Source organism: Arachis hypogaea, chromosome 15 (assembly GCF_003086295.3).
Source record: "Arachis hypogaea cultivar Tifrunner chromosome 15, arahy.Tifrunner.gnm2.J5K5, whole genome shotgun sequence".
NCBI classification, from domain to species: Eukaryota; Viridiplantae; Streptophyta; class Magnoliopsida; order Fabales; family Fabaceae; genus Arachis; species Arachis hypogaea.
The window spans coordinates 115,601,785-115,623,419 of record NC_092050.1 but is presented as its reverse complement, the minus strand read 5'-3'; the positions used below and the strand labels follow the sequence as shown (position 1 = coordinate 115,623,419).

The 21,635-nt window shown below is 36.7% G+C and overlaps 1 non-coding gene across 1 annotated transcript; it reads right to left on the bottom strand.

Moving 5' to 3' along the window:
• Nucleotides 1–12,920: 12,920 nt before the first annotated feature.
• On the bottom strand, nucleotides 12,921–13,028 carry LOC112752204 (small nucleolar RNA R71). Its single transcript, XR_003176649.1, has one exon. It is a non-coding gene; the product is annotated as a small nucleolar RNA R71 (small nucleolar RNA).
• Between the last annotated feature and the right edge of the window lie 8,607 nt (nucleotides 13,029–21,635).

Below are 21,635 nucleotides of genomic sequence, written 5' to 3'. Positions count from 1 at the left end.
TTTGAATCTTTGACTAACTTAAGCTCTCACCTAACCTACATAACAACTTATACAACTCAAAGCAACCCTAACTACCCATTCCTCACTTTTCTTACACACTCATGCATTTTTCTTTTCAACTCACATCCTATATGCATTTTTATTTCCCAAATTTTGGGGCATCTTGTCTCCCTTTTTATTGCTTTTTTTTCTTTTTTTTTCTATTATTTTTTTTCTCTTTTTTTTTCAATACAATATATATATATATATATATATATATATATATATATATATATATATATATATATATATATATACAAAGGTGTCAATGCATATGGTTAAAACATTTGATGCATGAGTATGTACCAAATTCCCAAGATTTTCAACAAAAGTATAAAAATCCACTTTTACCTTAACCAAAGTTCCCAAACTTCCCCACACTTAGATGATACACACTCTCACTTGCCTAAGCTAATCAAAGATTCAAATGAAGGATATTTATTATTTTTCGCTTTAAGGCTAGTAATGTGCTAACTTTTAAGAACAAAAGGGGATTGAAATAGGCTCAAAGTTGGTTAACAAATGAAGATAAAAGGGTAGGTTATTTGGGACAAGTGAGCTTAATGAAAAGATGGCCTCAATCATATAAATGCATATATACATCAAACAATGGACATAAAGAATCAAACAAATCAAAGATTGCAATCATAAAAAGAGAATAACACACACAAGAATGAAAATAGTGGTTAATATGATGTAACCACACAATTAGGCTCAAAACTCACATGCTTATGTGTTCTTAGCTCAAAAACATGTTCCACAATATTTTTCAAGCAAGTTTCAATCATAATTTTCAACTCAAATCAATTGGAATGTTAATGCCCTATCAAGAATGTTTTTCTTGAAAAATTTTTTTAAATTAACTAAGCTTATTATATGTATGCAAAGACATGCAATAAACTAAGAAAATATGCAATTAAAGCTCAAGAAATATATACAGACCAAGAAAGAAAATACAACTAAGAATTCAAAAAGAATGTGAAAGTGTTAGGATTAGAGTTTGTCACCCAAGGTTGCCGATCGGTGACGACCTCCCCACACTTAAAGGTTTGCACCGTCCTTGGTGCATCCAAAGATGAGCAAGGGGGGTATGGCGACTTCGGATTGCCACCTTTAGCTGGTGGATTAATCGGCTGCTGCATGCTCTTCTTCTCCGCTTTCTTGTTGCTTTAAGATGCATCATCCATGAAAAATAGAAAATAGGATGGCAATACAAGTAAATGCAAAGACAAGGAAGCATGAATTGTTGGAATGAGGTGATATTTACTAGAATGAGTGAGTGAATAGGTTTGTGACATGAAGGAAACAAGTGTGTGAATTCTAAGTTGCACGGTTTAGAACACACACACTAGCAAAGAAAGCTTTGTCACAATTAGACAAAATAAGCATGCACTTCACTCATTCTAGTGTGCTTGAGATACTTAAAAAGAAACTTGTATGCCAAGATAAACAAACAAGCAATAAAGAAGCATAAAAGTATTCAAGCAAGAATCAAGGAATTGTGAATTGGATAAAAGAGAAAAGTTTATTTGCAACTCCTAAATGACATGAAGTGGAAAACATGGCAAGCATAGTCCACAAAGCTTAAAAAGCTCAAAAAATGTCACTAGGGAAGCTTATGATCCAATTTCACAATTCTTAATGTTAATGCATCAAATAGGTGACTTAAGTAAAAATCAATCATAAATAAGCATCAACTAACAAAAAATGCATTAACTACATACGAATTGCCTAATGATAGATAATGAAATCAAATTACATGGTAGCTACAACATGCAATTTAGAAATCCAAAGACATTCTCAAAGGCAATGTTATGAGTACTTGGTATGCATAAAATTAAACATGAAGAACTCAATACCAAGCAAAAAAGTATGCCCTCAACGAAGATATCCAACAATATTTAGCAACAAAAATTATCAATATTTCAGCAGCAATATCTCAACAGCATCAACCAATCAACTCAATCATCCAACACTTAGTACCAAAATAGAAAATTAAACGAACTAACTAAATAACTAACTAACTAAATAACTAACTAACTAAAGGTGAGTATGGTGGGTGGTGAATGATAGTGGTGGATGGTGGTTAAAAAAGAGAAAGAAGAGAGGGAAGAGGAAAGAAGAAAAGAAGTAGAGAGAAGAGGAGAAAATAATAGTGTGAAACAGGGGAGAGGGTCACGCGTACGCGTCGAGGACGTGTGCGCGTGGTGCTTGCAAAAATAGGGATCGATGCGTACGCATAGGGTACGCATACGCGTGAACGAGAAAAAATAGAAGGTCACACGTACGCATGAGGGACGCGTACGCGTGATGTGCAAAATTGTAGAGGTTGTGCGTTCACACTATGTGTGGAACGCCACAGGCAGGGGAAGTGTCCCCCCCCGCACAAAAAGGCAAAGTTTTTTTTTTAGAAAATGAAATGTCAAAATTTAACACCTGATTCGCCATCTGTGCGTACGCACACAGGTCCGTGCGTACACACAAGAGGCAAAAAGAGGGAGACGCGAACGCACAAGGTGTGCGAGCGCTCTAAACAGGGGCTGTGCAAAGGGGTATGCGTACGCACAAGTGTGTGCGTGCGCACTGGTGCAGAAATTGGAGTGGGTATGCGTACGCACAGGTGTGTGCGCATGCACATGCTCTATTTTTTCAAAAATTTTTAGAGCTCTAAGGCACCAAACTTGAGCTCAACAAAAGTGTTCCAATCCCAAAACATCCAACATTCCACAACCACGTTATCCAAACTAAAATTTAACCTAACTAAGCTTAAAAGTAAACTAAGCATAAGCTATACACAAGAAACAAAATGCAATGAATTAAAACTATATACAAAGAGAGGGTTAGAAAAGTGTTACCATGGTGGGGTGTCTCCCACCTAGCACTTTCATTTATTGTCTTTAAGTTAGACAATTGGGAGAGCCCTTGCTATGGTGGCTTGTGCTTGACTTCCCCACCAATGCTTGAATTTCCAATGTCTTCCGGGATCCCAATCCTAACCATTAACAAAAACAAAAGACAACCAAAAATCAAGCTATTTACATATTAACATATTTACAACAGCTAATAAATAGCACACATTGCAACTCCCCGGTAATGGCGCCAAAAATTTGAAAGAGCAAAACCGTCGGCTTAGAATTTTCTTCTCGGTTAGAAGAAATAACTTCGTTGCAAGTATAGTTCCAAACCGACAAGTAATACTCAAATCAAATTTTAATTCAGAAGATGTCACAATCAATACAAAATAACCAAGATTATCTAAACTTTCGGGTCGTCTTCCCTAGGAGTTGCAATGAAATGATCAATTATTGGCTATGGAAAAAAATGGGGGTTTGATAGCATGAGACAAGGAATGTAAATAGCAAGGAATAAACAAGCATGAAATTAAATAAAAGTAATTAAAGCAATAAAAAAGGGAATTCAAATACTAAAAAGGAGCTCTGGGTAGAAATTGGGGAATTAAGGATTCCTATCCTAGTTATGGACCACAAACATGGTGATTGTGTAGAATTAATCCCAATTAGTCAATCCTAACATCGAGAATTAGTCAAAAGGGCATAATTGATCTCAATCCACAAGTCCTAGCCAACTCTATTAATTGGAGGCTTAGAGTTAGTGGAAACCAAATCAACTAACAATCCTAACACAATGTAGAATGGACATCCACAACTCAAGTTCACCCAATTACCCAATTTTTCAACCAAGAGTGTGAAAAATAGGCAAAAATCTAACCAAACATTTTATCAAATACTTGGAAGGCATAAAAAAAAGAAAGCATATAAAATAACAAGAAATAATAAATTCTACAACTACCAAGCAAGGAAAGTAAGAATAACAACTTAATTAAGCAATAAAGGAACATAAAAGAATAAATTGCATTAAATGGAAATCAAAATAACAAGAGTGCTCATAAACATAAAAGTAACCAAAATGAGAAATTAACAAGATAAACTAAGGAAATTAAGACAATAGAACAAAGAAAGGTAGAAGAAACTAGATGAAAACAAGAATTAAAAATAGAAATTACAAAGAAATTAAGCTAAAAACCCTAATTTCTAGAGAGAAGGGGGAGCTTCTCTCTCTAGAAAACGACCTACATGATACTAAATTATACCTAATTGCTCCCCCTTCATTCCTCTTCACTTTGGCTTGAAATAGCTTTAGAAATGAGTTGGATTGGGTTTTGGAGGTCCAGAATTCGCCCCCAGCGATTTGCAATTAATGAGCTCACGTGACACGGGTCACGCGTATGCGTCATCTGGCGAAATTCATCTTCACGCGTATGCGTGGGTCACGCGTACGCGTCGCCAAGCTCACACTTGTGCGTGCGCACGCGTCATTGTGCACACACACGGATGCTGAATCTTCCAAACTTCATTTCTTCATGGTTTCTTCTCTTTTGCATGCTCTTTTTCTCACTTCTTCGACCCATACTTGTCTTGGAAACTTGAAATCACTTAACAAATACATTAAGGCACCGAATGGGATTAAAATGAATAAAATTTATCAATTAAAAGGCCTAAAAAGCATGTTTTCAACTTTCAAGCACCATTTAGGAAGAAATCATGAAACTGTGCTATTTCAATGGATACGTGCAAGAAAAGTTGATGAAATCCACCCAAATAAAGCAAATAAATATCATGAAATGTGGATTCATCACAAACCCCCTTGGATACCATAACCAATAATATGCATACTTCACTGTAATTCCTTTGAGCGATGACGCGAGATCTAGTACTCTCGGTATTTTGATTGGTTTGCACTCGTGACAAACAAATTAAACTTTGATTGAATATTACTTGACGGTTTCGAACTATACTTGCAACGAAGTTATCTTCCTCTAACCGAGAAGAAATTCCTAACCGACGGTTTTGCTCTTTCAAGTATCGGTGTTGAAAATGAACAAGATCGCCTGATGTTCAAGAGGATTTTCATCCTCTATATTCAGATGGCGTTCTTGTTGCCAACTACAATAAGCAAAGTATCTCCCATGTACATAGTTCCAATTTTTTAGATGGAGAAAATAACGGAGGACAACTGGGGAGCCCATGTGCTGAATTTCATTATCAAAGGCATAACAAATTACCGTCTCAAAAAGAAAAAATCAATCGACGGATGCCTCTATGCCTTGATGATAATCTATTTCCATCTAGCAAAAAACAAGGACAAGAAAGGAGAAAAAAATCCTGGACTGCCCTGGGTTAGCAACTAGAATAGAGAGCAGCTAGTTGCAAGGATGAGAGCAAAGATAGATGGTCATATGGTAAGCGAACAGAATACCTTCTCTAATTTGGGTGTGTTTTATTTATGTAGATACTGTAAACTAACATTTCTTCTACTGTTTCAGGGCATCGTCAAGATGGCAAAAACAAAAAATAAATTGAAAGAAATGAAAAAAAAAGAAAAGAAAGAAGGAAAGAAAAAACAAAAAAAAGAAGCCAAGTTCATCATCTGAGAGTGATTCATCAAAGACTGAAGTTGATTTTTCCTCTGAGTCTGAGTCAGAAGAAGACTCAGAGGAACCTAGAAGGAAACAACCCAAAAGGATGGCCAAAAAGTAAGTAATATTTTTGGGTCTATTTTGTCAATTTTAGGGTATTTTTTCCTAATGATTGTTTGCTTTCCAGAATGGAATCTAGAAAGAGGAAGCATATTTTAGAAGATTCCAGTTCAAAAACCAAAAGCGAATCCAATGATGAGTAAGATTCTGAAATTATCATCACTTTCTTTCTTGTTTCTATCAAAATTTAATGTATTAACAGAGGGTTTCTCATTTAATTTCAGGAGTGAAGAATCGTTGCCAATTAAAAAATAAAAATTAAAGAAAAAAATTCACACTCATGCCAAAAAGTATGCACTGCTTTCGAGAGCATCTCATCATTAATATTGTTGTATTTGTCTGATTCATAATTTTTTGATTTTCAGGACGCAATTCACAAAAAGAAAGCACATAAATGAGGATTGTTTTAAGAACCGAATTTTTCACGGATAAAATCATTTAAATGTATAAATTAAATTCCAAAAATTTAGGATGAGAATTTGAGGATTTAAATATAATTTTTGGACCCAGTAGGTCTTTCCAAGTCAGAAAATGTGTTTTCTGTGAAAACCGTGAAAAACTGCGAATCGGCAGTCGAACCGGTCAAATCGGTTCAAGTCTGCTCGGTGCTACGCGAGAAACAGTGAAAATAGATGAAAATCTTAGAAAAATATTAGAAATGGAAAACCGGGCGTTAGTGTTAAAAGTTTGGCCCAAAGTTGGGCCGAATGGGCTAAAAATACTAACGGGTTGGACCGGGCCTAAGTTGGGCCCAAGCCCAACATATATAAGGGTTCATTAATGAACCCAAACACCCACAACACCACTAAACACACACCCACCCAGCTGAGAAGAGAAGGAAGAAACCCCCATGGGTACTATTCATCACCACCTTCTCAAGCTCATATCTTGAGCTATGGAGCTCTGATCGCCACACCGTTTGCGGCCACGCGTTCCTTGTGAAGAGCTCTACAAAATCCATGCAAGAAACTGGAGACGTAACCAAGAAATATTTTCTATTCTTCTCCTCAAAGTTTCGAGTTTTTAGGGTTTTGGTTAAGTAAGGTTTTGTGATTTTTGGGTGTTGAGGTACACTCTAGCCTTTGATTGATGTTGGTTTTGGCTTCCAAAACTGTTGGGCAAGGTAAGAGGTATTGAAACTCTTGTGAAATTTCAATTATAATGAGCCCTAGGTTGATTTATGATGGTTTATGTATATATAGCTTGATTATGGTGAGTTTGGAGCTTGTTGATGCTTGTTGGAGATTCTTGGTGGCTTAGATTGTGATTGAAAGCTTGTCTTGGGCTCAATTTAGGTTTTGGTGCATATTGGGGATCGGCCAAGGTATGGTTTTGGTTTCCTCTATGTAGTATATAATATTCATGGACACTTAGGCTAGTGACCCATAGGATATGTTTGGATTTGAATGGTTGATGAGTTGTTGAATGTTGTTGTATGATGATGTATGATGAAATGATGATTATTGAGTTTGATTTTGATGATTGATAATGATATGATGAGTATGAATGATTTGTGAAGTTGAGGAGTGAATTGTGTTGATAAATGGGATATTGATGTTCATTGATTGGTAATGTAGTTGGGAAAAATGTTAATGAGGTTTGATTATATGTGATATATTGATGTTGAGATTGAGGATGAGAAAAGGTGAAGGAATATGTAGTAAGCTTGGTGTAATATGACATAGAGTGTTGATTTTGATGAGAATTGGAGTTTGGAATGGTTTGGTTTGGTTTTGGTTGTGTTTATAAAGGAATTGAGGAAATTGTGATTTTGGGTAAAAGTTGATTTTTGGTGAACTTTGTCTAATCATAACTTTTGCCTCCATTTTCAAAATTGGTTGAAATTTGTTTAGAATTAAATTTCATTGAAAACACTTTAAATTGATATAAAGTTTGCAAAATTTAGAATTTTGTAGAGAAAGTTATGATCATTCAAAGTTGGTGTTGGAAATCTGAAATTTTGCAAAGTTGCAGAATTTTAGGATTTCTGATATGTGCGCACGCACAGACTTGTGCGCACGCACAACCCTGCGAAAATCTTATTCTGTGTAGACGCATAGACCGGTGCGTACGCACAGGCAGGGAAAGGCTCTTTGCTTGCAGCGTTAGCACAGCTTGTGCACGTACACATCAATGAAGAATTACAACCTGTGCGCACGCACAAGTCGGGAAAGGTCGTCTGTTGGGGGTGCTCGCACAGCTTGTGCGAGTGAACAGGCTTGTAAACTTTAGTACCTGTGCGTACACACACCCCGTGCGCACGCACACGTTTAAAATCTTCCGGGAAGTGCGAGCGCACACCCCTGTGCGGACGCACACGCCCTGATTCACAAATTTAAACTTTGTTTTAATTGATTCACCTTTCCAACAAGGTTGTAAGCTTCTATAACACTATTTTAAGGCTTTTGGGCTTAATTTTGAGTATGGGAATATGGGAGGTAGGCTAAGGGTTTTAGTTAATGATTATTATGAAATATTAGAGAACGGAGGCTTAGATTTCTGGTGTACTGAGGATGGGTTGGTAGAGTGAGAATGAAGAATGGAAATGTTAAATTGACCGTGGTTGAGATGAGTTGAGGACTCTGAATGATATGATAGATCCATTGTATATTGAAAATGCTTTCTGAAAACCACTGATGTATCATTGTATATTGAAATTATGAGACGCTATGCGCCCGGTAGGGGCCGTGGTTGGATCCTGCCTGTCGAGGAAGCGGCAGCGGCGTAAGGCTGGTGGTTCATCCCGCTTGCACTTAGATGCAAGGTCGGTGGCAAGAGTATCCCGCTAGCATCCCTTTGGATCTATTGGTGTGCAGGCGCAAGTACCTGGATAGTGATCTGAGCACTATATCTCGGGGGTTCCCACATGAGGATTCCGAAGGGCGACGTCTCCATGGAGATGTGTCGGGTTGGCAGTTGAACCGACAATGTGATATCACAACCAATAGGACAGGCATTCATCATGTGCATTTTCTATCTGTTTGTATGTTTTGCCGACTTGATATTGTTTTCCTACATGTATAACATGTCTAATTGCTATTTTCATTAATTGCTATATATGCTTCTACTTGTTTTTTACTTGTATTGTATATACTTGTGTTTTCTACTAGTAATTGAGGAGGTTTGGAAGGCAGTGGCGATGGGATCGCATGGAGGATAAGTTGGTGAAGGCTGTGGGACAGCGGTGTTTGGTTAGAATAGAAATCCCCTAAGATAGAGTACCCGGTTTATTTGTGTCATAAGATATATATATGTTTTATTGTTTAGTATGTCGTAAGATTGAATCTGTGATGGGTATGTGATGAGCGGATAATTTATACGCTTTTTGGCAGTGTTTTTACATAGTTTTTAGTATGATTTAGTTAGTTTTTAGTATATTTTTATTTTTTTTAAATAAAATTCACATTTCTGGACTTTACTATGAGTTTGTATGTTTTTCTGTGATTTCAGGTAATTTCTGGCTGAAATTGAGGGACTTGAGCAAAAATCAGATTCAGAGGTTGAAGAAGGACTGCAGATGCTGTTGGATTCTGGCCTCTCTGCACTCAAAGTGGATTTTCTGGAGCTACAGGAGTCCAAATGGCGCACTCTTAATTGTGTTGGAAAGTAGACATCAGGGCTTTCCAGTAATATATAATAGTCCATACTTTGCCCGAGTTTAGACGACACAAACTGGCGTTCAACGCCAGCTTTCTGCCCTATTCTGGAGTTAAACGCCAGAAACAGGTTACAAACTGGTGTTTAACTCCAAGGAAGACCTCTACACGTGAAAGCTTCAATGCTCAGCCCAAGCACACACCAAGTGGGCCCGGAAGTGGATTTCTGCATCATTTACTTATTTCTGTAACCCTAGTAACTAGTTTAGTATAAATGGGACTTTTTACTATTGTATTTACATCTTTGGATCATCTGAGGATCTTTGATCATGTTTTGATGATTGAACCCTCTTTGGGAGGCTGGCCATTCGGCCATGCTTGGACCATTATCACTTATGTATTTTCAACAGTAGAGTTTCTACACACCATAGATTAAGGTGTGGAGCTCTGCTGTTCCTCATGAATTAATGCAAAGTACTATTGTTTTTCTATTCAATTCGAGCCTATTTCTTCTCTAAGATATTCATTCGTACACAAGAACATGATGAATGTGATGATTATGTGACGCTCATCATCATTCTCACTTATGAACCCGTGCCTGACAAACACTTCCGTTCTACATGTAAACAAGCTTGAATGTGTATCTCTTAGCCTCCTGATCTACGATCAGAGTCTTCGTGGTATAAGCTAAAATTATTGGCGGCCATTCTTGAGATCCGGAAAGTCTAAACCTTGTCTGTGGTATTTCGAGTAGGATTTGGGAAGGGATGGCTGTGACAAACTTCAAACTCGCGAGTGCTGGGCGTAGTGACAGACGCAAAAGGATTACTGAATCTTATTCCAGTATGATCGAGAACCGACAGATAATTAGCCGTGCGGTGACAGCGCATTTTGGATCATTTTCACTGAGAGGACGGGATGTAGCCATTGACAACGGTGATGCCCTACATAAAGCTTGCCATGGAAAGGAGTAGGAATGATTGGATGAAGACAGTAGGAAAGCAGAGGTTCAGGAGGAACAAAAGCATCTCTATACGCTTATCTGAAATTCTCACCAAAAAATTACATAAGTATTTCTATCCTATTTTATATTTTAATTATATTTTAATTATCAATTCACTATAACCATTTGAATCCGCCTGACTGAGATTTACAAGGTGACCATAGCTTGCTTCAAACCGACAATCTCCGTAGGATCGACCCTTACTCACGTAAGGTTTATTACTTGGACGACCCAGTGCATTTGCTGGTTAGTTGTGCGAAGTTGTGACAAAGAACTAAAATTTTGAACGTGTGTATTAAGTTTTTGACGCCGTTACCAAGGAATGAACGCTCATGATTTTACATACCAAGTTTTTGGCGCCGTTGCCGGGGATTGTTCGAGTTTTGACAACTGACGGTTCATCTTGTTGCTCAGATTAGGTAATTTTATTTTAATTTTAAGCTTTTGTTTTAATTATTTTTATTTTCGAAAAATTTTCAGAAAAAAAAATTATATTTAGAAATTAAATTATTCTATGACTTCAGAATTTTTAAGAATGAATTCTAGAGTTTCTTCATGATCTGTTGAAGCCTGGCTGGCTGTCAAGCCATGTCTAAATTTTTGGACTGAGGCTTCCACTTATCATGGCAAGAGTCCTTGGACTCTCATCTAATCAGCTGTTATATGCCTGATTTGTATCTGCTGAAGCTTGGCTGGCCATTGGCCATGTCTAGTGTTTTGGACCGGAGCTTTCACTAAAAGCTTGGCTGGCTAGTGAGCCATGTCTAATTCCTGGACCGGAGCTTTAGACTAACAATGAATGATTCCTGGAATTCTCATTAAAAATTTCGAAATCCTTAATTTTCTTTTTCCAATTAATTTTCGAAAAATCCAAAAAAATTAATAAAATCATAAAACTAAAAATATTTTATGTTTCTTGTTTGAGTCTTGTGTCAATTTTTAAGTTTGATGTCAATTGCATCTTTTTAATTTCATTAAAATTTTCGAAAACTCATGCATGGTGTTCTTCATAATCTTCAAGTTGTTCTTGATAATTTTCTTTGTTTAATCTTTGCATTTTTATGTTTTGTGTCTTTTCTTGTTTTTCATATGCATTTTCAATTTGTTAGTGTCTAAAGTTTGAAAATTTCTAAGTTTGGTGTCTTGCATGTTTTTCTTTTCTTAAAAATTTTCAAAAATAAGTTCTTGGTGATCATCTTGACATTCAAAGTGTTCTTGGTGTTCATCTTGACATTCAAAGTGTTCTTGCATGCATCATGTGTTTTGATTCATAATTTTCATGTTTTGAGTCTTTCGGTTGTTTTTCTCTTTCTTCATTAAAAAATTCAAAAATAAAAAAAAAATCTTTCCCTTATTTTCTCATAAATTTTCGAAAATTTGAGTTGACTTTTTCAAAACTTTTTAAAATTTAGTTGTTTCTTATGAGTCAAATCAAATTTTCAATTTAAAAATTCTATCTTTTTCAAATCTTTTTCAAAAATCAAATCTTTTTCATTTTTTCTTTCATATTTTCGAAAATTTCAAATTGATTTTCGAAATCTTTTTCTTATTTTTGTTTCATATTTTTGAAATTAATGCTAACAATTAATGTGATTGATTCAAAAATTTTAAGTTTGTTACTTGCCTAATAAGAAAGGTTTAATCTTTAAATTTTAAAATCATATCTTTTTGTTTCTTGTTAGTCAAGTAATCAACTTTAATTTTCAAAATCAAATCTTTTTAAGTTTCTTTTTCAAATCTTTTTCAAAATAAATTTCAATCACATCTTTTTCAAAATCAATTTCAAAATCTTTTCTAACTTCTTATCTTTTCAAAATTGATTTTCAAATCTTTTTCAATTAATATTATCTTGTTGTTTGATTCTTATCTTTTTCAAAACTACCTAACTAATTTTCTCTCTCTAATTTTCGAAAATCACTAACCTCTTTTTCAAAAATTCCTTTTTAATTAACTAATTATTTTAAATTTTATTTTAATTTAATTTTCGAATTCTTCTTCCTCTAATCTCTTTCTGTTTATTTATTTATCTACTAACACCCCTCTTCTACTCATAATTCGAACCCACTCTTTTCTTCTGTGTTCGAATTCTTATCTTTTCCTTCTTCTTTTCTTCTCTTCTTATACTCATATAAGGAATCTCTATACTGTGACATAGAGGATTCCATATTTTCTTTTCTGTTCTCTTCTTTTTCATATGAGCAGGAACAAGGATAAGAACATTCTTGTTGAAGCTGATCCTGAACCTGAAAAAACTCTGAAGAAGAAGCTAAGGGAAGCTAAAGCACAACTCTCTGGAGAAAATCTGACAGAAACTTTCGAAAAAGAAAGAGACATGGACGAACCCAACAACAATGCAAGGAAGATGCTTGATGACTTTACTGCACCAAATTCCAACTTACATGGAAGAAGCATCTCAATCCCTACCATTGGAGCAAACAATTTTGAGCTAAAGCCTCAATTAGTTTATCTGATGCAACAAAACTGCAAGTTTCATGGACTTCCATCAGAAGATCTTTTTCAGTTCTTAACTGAATTCTTGCAAGTCTGTGATACTGTTAAGACCAATGGGGTTGATCCCGAGGTTTACAGGCTTATGCTTTTCCCGTTTGCTGTAAGAGATAGAGCTAGAATATGGTTGGACTCTCAACCTAAAGACAGCCTGAACTCTTGGGATAAGCTGGTCACGGCTTTCTTAGCCAAGTTCTTTCCTCCTCAAAAGCTTAGCAAGCTTAGAGTGGATGTTCAAACCTTCAAACAGAAAGAAGGTGAATCCCTCTATGAAGCTTGGGAGAGATATAAGCAACTGACCAAAAAGTGTCCTTTTGACATGCTTTCAGAATGGACCATCCTGGATATATTCTATGATGGTCTGTCTGAATTATCAAAGATGTCATTGGACCATTCTACAGATGGATCCATTCACCTAAAGAAAACACCTACAAAAGCTCAGGAACTCATTGACATGGTTGCAAACAACCAGTTCATGTACACTTCTGAAAGGAATTCTGTGAGTAATGGGACGCCTCAGAGGAAGGGAGTTCTTGAAATTGATGTTCTGAATGCCATATTGGCTCAGAACAAAATATTGACTCAGCAAGTCAATATGATTTCTCAGAGTCTGAATGGATTGCAAGCTGCATCCAACAGTACTCAAGAGGCATCTTCTGAAGAAGAAGCTTATGATCCTAAGAACCCTGCAATAGCAGAGGTGAATTACATGGGAGAACCCTATGGAAACACCTATAATCCCTCATGGAGAAATCATCCAAATTTCTCATGGAAGGATCAACAAAAGCCTCAACAAGGCTTTAATAATGGTGGAAGAAATAGGTTTAGCAATAGCAAGCCTTTTCCATCATCAACTCAGCAACAGACAGAGAATTCTGAGCAGAATCCATCTAGCTTAGCAAATATAGTCTCTGATCTATCTAAGGCCACTTTAAGTTTTATGAATGAAACAAGGTCCTCCATTAGAAATTTAGAGGAACAAGTGGGCCAGCTGAGTAAAAGAGTCACTGAAACTCCTCCTAGTACTCTCCTAAGCAATACAGAAGAGAATCCAAAAAGAGAGTGCAAGGCCATTACCTTACTTGGTGTGGCCGAACCCAGAGAGGAGGAGGGGGATGTGAATCTTAGTGAGGAAAACCTCTTGGGACGTTCACTGACCAATAAGGGGCTCCTCAATGAGGACCTGAAGGAATCTGAGGCTCGTATAGAGACCATAGAGATTCCATTCAACTTGCTTCTACCCTTCATGAGCTCTGATGAGTATTCTTCCTCTGAAGAGGATGAAGACATTACTAAAGAGCAAGTTGCTAAATACCTTGGTGCAATCATGAAGCTGAATGCCAAATTATTTGGTAATGAGACTTGGGAAGATGAACCTCCCTTGCTCACCAATGAACTGAATACATTGGATAGGCAGAAATTACCTCAAAAGAAACAGGATCCTGGTAAATTCCTAATTCTCTGTAACATAGGCACCATGACCTTTGAGAAGGCTCTGTATGACCTGGGGTTAGGCATAAACTTAATGCCACTCTCTATAATGGAGAAATTAGGAATCTTTGAGGTACATGCTGCAAATTCTCATTAGAGATGGCAGACAAATCCATGAAACAGGCTTATGGACTAGTAGAGGACGTGCTAGTAAAGGTTGAAGGCCTTTACATCCCTGATGATTTCATAATCCTAGACACTGGGAAGGATGAGGATGAATCCATCATCCTTGGAAGACCCTTCCTAGCCACAGCAAGAGCTGTGATTGATGTGGACAGAGGAGAATTAGTCCTTCAACTGAATAAGGACAACCTTGTGTTTAAAACTCAAGGATCTCCTTCTGTAACCATGGAGAGTAAGCATGAAAAGCTTCTCTCACTGTAGAGTCAACCAAAGCCCCCAAAGTCAAACTCTAAGTTTGGTGTTGGGAGGCCACAACCAAACTCTAAGTTTGGTATTGAACCCTCACATTCAAACTCTAAGTTTGGTATTGGGAGGTTCCAACAATGCTCTCAACATCTGTGAGGCTCCGTGAGAGCTCACTGTCAAGCTATTGACATTAAAGAAGCACTTGTTGGGAGGCAACCCAATGTTATTTAACTATATTTAATTATTTTCCATTTCTATTTTATGTTTTTTTTAGGTTGATGATCATGTGAAGTCACAAAAACTACTGAAAAATCAAAAACAGAATGAAAAACAGCATTAAAAATAGCTCACCCTGGAGGAAGAACTTACTGGCGTTTAAACGCCAGTAAGAAGCATCAAACTGGTGTTTAACGCCAGAAAGAAGCATCAAGCTGGCGTTAAACGCCAGAAACAAGCACCAGACTGGCGTTTAACGCCAGAACAGAGCATGGAAGTGGCGTTAAACGCCAGAAACAAGCAGCAAGCTGGCATTTAACACCAGACATGCACTCTAAGGGCATTTTGCACGCCTAATTGGAGCAGGGATGCTAAGTCCTTGACCCCACTAGATCTGTGGACCCCACAGGATCCTCACCTACCTCACCTCTTCTTCTCTCCTCTTCACACCTTTTCATAACTCTTTTCCCAAAATACTCTTCACCAATCACCTATATACCTCTTCCCCAAATACCCTTAACCACTCACATCCATCCACTCTTCCCCATAAACCCCACCTACATCCAAAATTCAAATTATTTTCCCTCCCAAACCCAACCCTAATGTCTGAAACCTACCAACCACCCCACCCCTATATAAACCCCTCAACACTACTCCATTTTCACACATTACAACCATCACTTCTCCCCCTTGGCCGAATACACCTTATCCCTTCATCTCCTCCATTTTCTTCTTCTTCTACTACTTCCTTTCTTCTTTTGCTCGAGGACGAGCAAACATTTTAAGTTTGATGTGGTAAAAGCATTGCTTTTTGTTTTTCCATAACCACTAATGCCTCAAGGGATGCACTTTCCTCCACAAAACTATTGGGAGCAAATCAACACCTCCCTAGGAGAATTAAGTTCCAACATGGGACAACTAAGGATGGAACACCAAGAGCACTCCATCATTCTCCATGAGATTAGAGAAGATCAAAGAGCTATGAGGGAGGAGCAACAAAGATAAGGAAGAGACATAGAAGAGCTCAAGAGCACCATTGGTTCTTCAAGAAGAGGAAGACGCCACCCTCACTAAGGTGGACCCGTTCCTTAATCTCCTTGTTCTTATTTTCCTATTTTTCATTTACTATGCTTCATGTTTATTTATGTTTATGTCTTTATTACATGATCATTAGTATTTAAGTGTCTATGTCTTAAAGCTATGAATGTCCTATGAATCCATCACCTCTCTTAATTGAAAACTGTTATAAAAACAAAAGAACAAGAAGTACATGGTTTTGAATTCATCCTTGAAACTAGTTTAATTATTTTGATGTGGTGACAATACTTTTTGTTTTCTGAATGAATGCTTGAACAGTGCATATGTCTTTTGATATTGTGGTTTATGAATGTTAAATATGTTGGCTCTTGAAAGAATGATGAAAAAGGAAAAATGTTATTGATAATCTGAAAAATCATAAAATTGATTCTTGAAGCAAGAAAAAGCAGTGAATACAAAAGCTTGCGAAAAAAAAGAGGAGAGAAAAGAAAAATGGCGAAAAAAAAAAGAAAAAAAAAGAAAAGCAAGCAGAAAAAGCCAAAAGCTCTTTAAACCAAAAGGCAAGAGCAAAAAGCCAATAGCCCTTAAAACCAAAAGGCAAGGGTAATAAAAAGGATCCAAGGCTTTGAGCATCAGTGGATAGGAGGGCCTAAAGGAATAAAATTCTGGCCTAAGCGGCTAAACCAAGCTGTCCCTAACCATGTGCTTGTGGCGTGAAGGTGTCAAGTGAAAACTTGAGACTGAGCGGTTAAAGTCAAGGTCCAAAGTAAAAAAAAAGAGTGTGCTTAAGAACTCTGGACACCTCTAATTGGGGACTTTAGCAAAGCTGAGTCACAATCTGAAAAGGTTCACCCAGTTATGTGTATGTGGCATGTATGTATCCGGTGGTAATACTGGAAAACAGAGTGCTTAGGGCCACGGCCAAGACTCATAAAGTAGCTGTGTTCAAGAATCAACATACTGAACTAGGAAAATCAATAACACTATCTAAAATCTAAGTTCCTATAGATGCCAATCATTCTGAACTTCAATGGATAAAGTGAGATGCCAAAACTATTCAAGAGGCAAAAAGCTACTAGTCCCGCTCATCTGATTGGAGCTAAGTTTCATTTATAGTATATTCTCTTCTTTTTATCCTATTTGCTTTTCAGTTGCTTGGGGACAAGCAACAATTTAAGTTTGGTGTTGTGATGAGCGGATAATTTATACGCTTTTTGGCAGTGTTTTTATATAGTTTTTAGTATGATTTAGTTAGTTTTTAGTATATTGTTATTAGTTTTTAAATAAAATTCACATTTCTGGAGTTTACTATGAGTTTGTGTGTTTTTTTTATTTCAGGTAATTTCTAGCTGAAATTGAGGGACTTGAGCAAAAATCAGATTCAGAGGTTGAAGAAGGACTGCAGATGCTGTTGGATTCTGACCTCCCTGCACTCAAAGTGGATTTTCTGGAGCTACAAAAGTCCAAATGGCGCACTCTTAATTGTGTTGGAAAGTAGACATTCAGGGCTTTCCAGAAATATATAATAGTTTATACTTTGCCCGAGTTTAGATGACACAAACTGGCGTTCAACGCCAGCTTTCTGCCCTATTCTGGAGTTAAACGCCAGAAATAGGTTACAAACTGGCGTTTAACTCCAAGGAAGACTCTACACGTGAAAGTTTCAATGCTCAGCCCAAGCACACACCAAGTGGGTCCGGAAGTAGATTTCTGCATCATTTACTTATTTCTGTAACCCTAGTAACTAGTTTAGTATAAATGGGACTTTTTACTATTGTATTTACATCTTTGGATCATCTGAGGATCTTTGATCATGTTTTGATGATTGAACCCTCTTTGGGAGGCTGGCCATTCAGCCATGCCTGGACCATTATCACCTATGTATTTTCAACGGTAGAGTTTCTACACACCATAGATTAAGGTGTGGAGCTCTGCTGTTTCTCATGAATTAATGCAAAGTACTATTGTTTTTCTATTCAATTCGAGCCTATTTCTTCTCTAAGATATTCATTCGCACACAAGAATATGAAGAATGTGATGATTATGTGACGCTCATCATCATTCTCACTTATGAACGCGTGCCTGACAAACACTTCTGTTCTACATGTAAACAAGCTTGATTGTGTATCTCTTAGCCTCCTGATCTACAATCAGAGTCTTTGTGGTATAGGCTAGAATTATTGGCGGCCATTCTTGAGATCTGGAAAGTCTAAACCTTGTCTGTGGTATTCCGAGTAGGATCTGGGAAGGGATGGCTGTGACGAACTTCAAACTCGCGAGTGCTGGGCTAGTGACAGACGCAAAAGGATTACTGAATCCTATTCCAGTATGATCGAGAACTGACAGATGATTAGCCGTGCGGTGACAGCGCATTTTGGACCATTTTCACTAAGAAGACGGGATGTAGCCATTGACAACGGTGATGCCCTACATAAAGCTTGCCATGGAAAGGAGTAGGAATGATTGGATGAAGACAGCAGGAAAGCAGAGGTTCAGGAGGAACAAAAGCATCTCTATACGCTAATTTGAAATTCTCACCAATGAATTACATAAGTATTTCTATCCTATTTTATATTTTAATTATCAATTCACCATAACCATTTGAATCCGCCTGACTGAGATTTACAAGGTGACCATAGCTTGCTTCAAGCCGACAATCTCCATGGGATCAACCCTTACTCACGTAAGGTTTATTACTTGGATGACCCAGTGCACTTGCTGGTTAGTTGTGCGAAGTTGTGACAAAGAACTAAAATTATGAACGTGCATATTAAGTTTTTGACGCCATTACCAAGGAATGAATGATCATGATTTTGCATACCAGTATGGAGTCTAGGATTGCCTTGGGCGTCCCGGGATCTTATATCATATATCACTGGGCACTGTTACCATATTTTTGTTGTGTTTTTTAGATGCAGGTCGCAATCCACCTCAGTGAGTTGTCTGGTTGGTTACAAAAGTGGAGGATCCGGATACCTTGTGGAGTCTTTATGGTTTGTTTTTTATGTGTCTCTCGCTTTGGTATTTTTGCTTTGGCTTAGAGGCTTGTATTTGAGAGAGGACAAAACTTGGATAAGCCATTTTACATTTCAGTTTTCCTCTTGTCTGTATATTTGGCTAGCCGGCTTAAACTCCACGAGGCGTGGCTAGTTTCTTATGATATTACACTATTATACTATTATCTCTGTTTATATCACATCTGTTTTCTTGAGCTTTAAGTTAGACGCTTCGTTAGTTCGTTTTGCGCTTTTAAATCCTGTTTTTGAGCTACATCCTTCATCAGGCTTCTAGATTATATTATTTCTTCTATATGTATCGTATGTATCAGCTTTAAAACTGTCGTAACCCTTGATTAACCTTTGTTTTACAACGCGAGGTAAAGCTTAGGCTAATTAGGGTGTTACAAGGATTCGTCTTCAAAAGAAGAAATTCATTCCTATGATGGGTAAGATACTTTCTAATGCTATCTTATAATCTATAATCAATACTATATTTTGTTAACATGTACTTTTGAATGTACTGTCAAAACTGAAATTGGAACTGAAATAATAGAAGAAATTTTAAGACAATAAAAAAAAAGAAGAAAACAAATGAAGAGGCTGTTGCACAGGGGTATGTTGAAATTGGGTGTATATTACCTTTTTTAAGGTGTTTTGGTTGCTGATTATTATTCTTGCTTTAATTGATAGAATTTTGATATCCTAATTTAACTAAATAATATTTTTACTGAATGATATTTATTCTATACTTAGAATGTCGGAGGTGAACTTAGCAAACGAGACTGATCCTTTGTTTCAAGGACAGACGGATCAAAAGAGCGTAAATAAAGAGCCCTTTCTTTTTTTTTTTTACCATATTCTTCTAATTCTGTATATATATTTTTTTAGAGCAAAGAGCCCTTTAATATTTTATTGAAGAAAAAAAAGACAGGAAAAAAAAACAAAAATCTACAACTACATAAGTTCTAAAAAAAGAGCCTTTCTGGGTGTATTTGGTTATTATTTGGGTGCATTGTCTTCTTATTTGGGTGTATTTCAGGTTGAGTAAGGAAGAAGAATCGGTCAGTGACCCAGCTCAACAACAGATGGTCATTTTTCAACCGCCCTCTGAATCACTTAATATGTAAGTTTTACAACTAAATGTCAACCTTCTAATCATCTATTTTAAAGGGCTTTCTTAATGTTTTGTTTTTGTCTTGTTTAGAGTTCCAATTCAACTATGCCTGCCTTCATCCCAGACAACATCAGCAACCCCTGTGCCACCATTTGAACTATCCCCCCAACAAAGAGGTAAGGAAAAATATCCGGGTGTATTTCGTTATTATTTGGGTATATTGTTTTTTTATTTGGGTGTATATCTTGAAAATTGAGCTATAATTGATTTTTTTTATAATTTGATTCATTTTCTCTAACCCTGCAGCACTCCACAACCCCAGAAAGTTGATGAAAGCACACCGACGGTGCCACCAGCTCCATCTAAAATGTAAGTTCAGCATAATATAACTTGGTTTTTGATATCATTCATCTATTCTTATTCTTATAGTACGATATATGTCAACACGTAGTGATCCAGCACCTGAAGTCACTGTTGCTGCACTATTGATGATGGCCCAGACAGCATCCTACATACCTATGGAATTTTCGTTGCCATCATTCAGCCTTGGCTTCACTTATTCAAGCCAAGAAGAAACATAGAGCCAAGAGGGCAATGGCAACCAGAACCTCAGGTGGGAAAAAGTCTAGAAACCACAGTATTAATAAAAGAATTAGATGAGCTGGTGGAAAAAATTGCAAAGGGTGGAGTAAAGACACCACTGGATTCTACAAAAGGTAAAAGTCCCCCAATTGAAAAACAGACTGTCGGCCAGATTTTTGACAAGTTTGAAACTCCTGCAAGGAGCAATTTAATGTCGGCCAAAATGAAAGAAAAATGCTACCTGTGGGCCACACGTATAAGGACATACGGGGACGGAACTACTGATGAGTATGATCCAATTTGCACACTCAATACCCAACAACCATTATTGTTGTCAAGAGTCCACTTTGCATCTCTAAAAGCTACTTCATATATCGAAGCTGTCATAAGATTAGAATAAGAGTAATGATTATGTTATAACATGTGAATGCAATATTGATTGATATAATTAATTTGGCTATTTTGTTTTTCTAGATTATCACTGCTATGTACCTGATCTTGAACCAAAAAAATATTAAAAGATTCCAGGAAAAAATTTACTATCTCCCGCCTAATATTGTTATATTTTAGGTGTATTAAAAGATTTCTTTTGGTGTTTCACAAATGCTGTAGAACATGGCCATTGGAAATCATCCAGGTGGGGAGTTCTTACAGCCGAAATCTAAAAAGCCATTTAAAGTCGAAGACTACCAAATGTTTATACTATTTTTGGACCTGACAAAATTAGCATCACATCCATATGTAAGTTTTCATTTCTAAAACTTCTTATCACAATTCTTTGGTTATAAGCGAATTAAACTAAAACACTGTTCAATGTGGACATGCTTCAGATTTTTGCACCTGTTTGCTATTCAGAGCATTGGTGGATATGGGTGGCTGACGTAAGAAAGAAAAAATTTTATACTTGACCCATATCACATGGAGTGTCCCTCTAAACCCAGAATGAAGCAAAATAAATTTATTGTAAGTTGATTATGTTTTTGCGTTTTAAAATTTCGGTGTATTTCAATTTAAAGTAAGGTGTATAATGTGATCCTTTGGGTGTATTCATTTATTAGATTTATTCATTCTTATATTTTAGTTTGTTTTTTGTTTTTAGGGGTACGTGATTTTGAGAATTAGG